This window comes from Poecilia latipinna, unplaced genomic scaffold, assembly GCF_001443285.1.
Source record: "Poecilia latipinna isolate Pla-1442-1.1 unplaced genomic scaffold, P_latipinna-1.0 Scaffold62, whole genome shotgun sequence".
Lineage (NCBI taxonomy): Eukaryota > Metazoa > Chordata > Actinopteri > Cyprinodontiformes > Poeciliidae > Poecilia > Poecilia latipinna.
The window spans coordinates 104,983-109,934 of NW_015112678.1; positions in this window are offsets into that span (position 1 = coordinate 104,983).

A 4,952-nucleotide genomic window follows, 5' to 3' on the forward strand; every position below is an offset into this window, starting at 1 on the left:
TTTATTAATTCTAGCTGTCATTACTTTTAATTACCCGACAACCTCTTTTTTTCTTTTTTCTTTTTTTTTTTTTTTTACATTTTCTCTGCAAACAAAGTTGTTCTGGAGCGCAATGCCGATATACAAATATAATGTCTTCTTCTTAAGAAAAAACATGTTGCTGCAGTAATGTAAAGACAATTTCCAATCAAGACGTAGAATGAATGGTTGGCTTTGCAAAGCGGAAACATACTGATTTGGGATCAATTCCATTGATTTCCAAATGATTGGAAAGAAATAAATAGAGATTAGTTACTTTGTTGTCGGTAGTGGAGATGTGAGGAAATGTTGCTCCAGTTCATTCACAGGCTGCAGGATGCAGGTGTGCAAAGAGGAAAAAGAATACAGATTATTGAGAAAGCATCATATATGAGGATTGTAGCTAATAAAAGACTGTTGTAAGTTCACTTTAAAATACGCTCAATACCTCTATGCAACTCATTTACAGACACTTTAGCAGAAGGAGTTTGCTCACTAGCCTGACATAAAAGAAGTAACCCAAAAGAAATTAGGCATCATGGGAGCAGGATGGTTCTCGTTCAATGGAAGTATGTTCCAGCTCCAACTTTGGAACGAAAATATTAATGATGATTCCGTCTGGCAAGATGGGGGATTTTTCTGAAGCTAAAAAGTTGCTCAAGTCTTTCATTCTGCATGCTTTGTGGCTCAGGTGAGTGTGATGTATACATATTTCAATATGTTGACACCGTTTCATGATCCATTCCTGTAGCTGGTGAGAAGTACGTGAACCTTCCAGCTGCGCTTGTGAGAGTCGTAGTGAGTTTTTCAGGCTGCAGGTAAGAGGCAGCATTTATCACTCAGGCTGTCAAACAACAATGTTGGTACAACATTCACTGCCACCAGAGTTTGGAAAGTTTCGGATCATTTAGCCGTTGTGCCTAAACAGTGACCACTTTTATGTTTTATATTGTTTTTGCGTAAGGGCTTATGTGACTGTAGGCCCACATCTGTTGCATGAAGGTTTAGCATTAAGGATCCTGGGAAAGTCTGTTCTCCGGGTTTGTAGATGTGAATATGCATCCAAGCATTAATTGTTAAAATACAAATAAACACTGCGACAGACTGGCGACCTGTCCAGGGTGTACCCCTGCCTCTCGGCTGAAACGTTCGCTGGAGAAAGGCACCGGCACCCCTCCCGACCCCACTGAGGGACAAGGGTGCACAGAAACTCTACTTACCTTCTAGGTTAAGTTTGCATCTGGCTGCTGGTTATTTGATTCAGAGGAATCAGAGTAATTATGCATGCCACTCTTTTGAAAGTTTGATTTGTACAAATGTTGAAAACCATGTGTGACTTGAATTTCCCTCCAGGATGTGGCTGCAACGTAGTCTGGCTACTTTTGAACAGCACACAGTAGGAATTGTATCAGAAAATCTCAAGGAACCATTTTGGTAGTAAAAAACAAAGCTATGCTCTACGTTCATATACAGTTTATTACATTCTTAGAGTGAAGATAATATTAAGCCCAAGTAGGGAAAAGATAATCTGTCTGACAGTGAGGAACATGCGACTTTTGACTCTGAAGAGACGGAAAGGGAGGAAAAAGGAGGCGGGGGGGGGGAGAGGGAAGGGTGGGAGAGGCCGATGGCGACAACAGGAATAGTTTACCACCGGCGTTCCTTAGCTCGGCAATGATCGCCAGTGAAGCAGAAAAGTGAATTACCCTTCTACTCCAGCACTTCTTAATCTAATATCTCCGATGAGTGGCTTTAGCTGGGGATTGGACCGGGGGAGATCACATTCGTGCTGTGTCACAAAACATTAGACACTGTCGCTGCTATTCATTTCTTTATGGTAATACCAAGGTGCACCTCTTACTCTGTTCGCCGAAGGGACGTCTCACTACAGTTTTTCTATTTTCAAGATTATATTGGTAGAATTATCATCCACTGATGTATATTTAGCTTCCCTTCTGCCTATCTTGGGAGGAATATGTAGTGGCTGATTGAATAAAAAGAGATGGGTTTCAATTTCTCATCTATTTGCCTATATATATATATATATATATATATATATATATATATATATATATATTTTTTTTTTTTTTTTTTTTGTATGTTTTTTGACTGACAAAGTCAAAACACTGGCAAGATGCCAGCTATTTAAATGATGATGATGATGATGATGATAGCATGAAAGAGAAATAGTTAATTGCTCTTTGCCCTCTGGAGTTCAGGTACACAAAGCTTTGTGAGCTTTAATTATCAGGAGCCGATGCAACCAAGAGATGCTCGAGGATCCCACAGAGCCTGGAAACGTTTGGAATTTGATTTTTAAACCAAATCCGGATGAAAAGAGAAGAAAACAAGGGGCGCACGCAGCTGTGTAAATCAATCAATCAATCAATCGATCCGTCCGTCCGTCTGTCCGTCAATCTATAAAACATCACTGATGAAGAGCTTGTTAGTAAATTCATAGCAAAGTTTAACATGAGTGCTTTACAAACTGGCCCAGAAAGGACCGAGAACTTTAAAGTTTAATTTCGAAATGAAACGTTTCTAGGAACCTTTGGATGCTTCTCCACGGCTTCTCCACCAGCGTGTCCTGATGGGTCTGTGACGAGTGGTGACCTTTCTCACTGCAGACTGGTAAGTTGTGCTGTAGATGCACTTGATAGTGCTTCATAATCTGACCCCCCCTCCCCCTTGCCCTCTCCTCCTCTCCCACGCCCCTCGCTCTTTCCCTCATAGCGAGGAAATTGGCAGGCAAACAGCTGCTTGGTCTAAGCGGGCTGCATATCAATGGCTCTAATTAATTGGATTAATGGAGAGGGTTCTGGGATTTGGGGAGAGACTGAAGGAAGCGTTTCAGCGGAAACAGAATTGCCATCCCTGAGGGCACGGGAGGGGGGTCGCGAGGGGAGCCAGGGAGGGGGCGCACGGCTGAATATGGATGAGGAAAAATTGAGTTAAAACAGAGGAGACTGCGGCATTCATTAGACCGCCCACCCTCTGAAGTAGCTGCTTAATATGCACGCTATTACTATGCAAATCAGCGATAATGAAACGCAGAGGATTTTTTTTTTTAATCAGAGGAAGAACAAGCAGATGTTGGGAGGGCTTAAAAAGAAGTGCCACGAGTGGCTATATATGTGTGCGTGTGCGCGTGTGTGAAACCGTGAGTATGAACATAACCAGACCTGCAAGGTGTTGAGTCTTCCCCCTGAAAGGGAAAGAAATAATGCACCGGGTCTTTAAAACAGTAACATCTTTTCTGCTCCAACAACTCGGCAACAACAGAACTATCTGGCAGCCTGACTAAAACTGATTAGTGCTCTCTGCAGGAGTTGCATGAAGAAATCAGAATTAAGAACAGGTTATTTATTGGAGAGATTTGCGTGGGCACCTTGGGGAGAGATAAAGCTTGATGGACTCGTACTGAATCAATCTCTGCACTGCCTACAGTGATATGGCAAATCCCTGAAGCAATCCTTCCCAACTGGAGAGTCAACATTGGGATACACCAGCTGTGCTGAATGATCTAGCCCTGTTGGCAACAGAGTGGAGTAGTGGTGTGCATGTGTGTGTGTCTGTGTGTGTGCGTGTGTGTGTGTGTGAGTGAGTGCATGTGTGCTCAGCGGACTGCACAATGAACTGAAAATGATGCGGTGTGTTCGTGGCATCACATATATGTCAGTGAGCGTACGTATGGTCGGGTAAAGACTGCTGCGCAGAGAGCTTCTTCCCTGTAAGTGGCTCCCCGTGGCTCGGCGCTCTCACAATTTAATCAAGGCGTTTCTCTGTGGGCCCGTTACATTAAGTGTTCTCTCAGCACAAGTGGAGGAATCAGGCAGACTAGATGAAGCCATCGATCATCGGGCAGCTGCCTTTTTAGCAGCAGCTGCCCTGAAGCGCTGAGCGGGGGCAAGGTGTTGGGCGGGCAGAGTCCGCGTGGACGAGCCCTGGTTGCCATTCACACGAGACACTCAAGGGTTTCATTTCCATCCAGTCGGATAGCGCGTTCTTTGATGTTAATTAAGACAAATTAAACAGCGCACAAGTTTATTTGATCTCAGTGGGGATTGATTGTCTGAGCTGTGAGGGTTGCTGCAGACGAGAATGCAAACATTTGGCCTCTGTTAAAAATATTACTGCAGGATGCTGGAAGTTTTATGCAAAGGGATATTATGTTTACCTCTTGCAATGCATATATATGTGTGCGTGTATGTTCCTGGGAAGCGGAAGAACCAAAATGAGAGAAACTAGGCAAATTGTTGTGTCGGTCTTAATATATTGTTGTCATTTGGTGGAAATGTCAAGTGAGTCTTCCCTTGTTGGCTGGATAGAATATTACAGGAGTGAATCTCCATCCACTTTGACTCCCTATGGCACAGTAATAACAACAACCTAATGACACACAATACATCAGATGCTCTGAAGTCCTGCTATCCCGGAGCCAGGAATCTGATCTTAGGCTTGATAATGAGAACGGCGATGATGATGATGATGAGGCGTCTGAGTGATGATGATGATGATGATGATGATGATGATGATGATGATGATGATAGCGTTCCCTGCTAGTGTGTCTCAGTCCTAATTATGGAAGGTTGTTTCAAAGCTGGTTTTAAGCGTCACTGTAGGTAAACCAGGCAGACTCGGACAGGTGTCACTGATTAACAACAGCAGCCAAATAAAATCCATTTCGGCTGCGCTGCCACGCTAATATGAGGGGTTATTTTGCGTCCCCGAAACTTGTTTCCGGAAGAAATTACCTCGGGGTTGAGTACATTTAATTGGTGTAAAGCTGATCATTATCAATATTGAGGATATTAATGTTTCTTAAGATGATCGAATACGTTTATTTGCATATGCAGTTTGTGTTTGAAGAGAAGAACATAGCAATAATTGAGGACACCTGCCTGGCCTTGCAAACGTATTTGTACATTCATGTG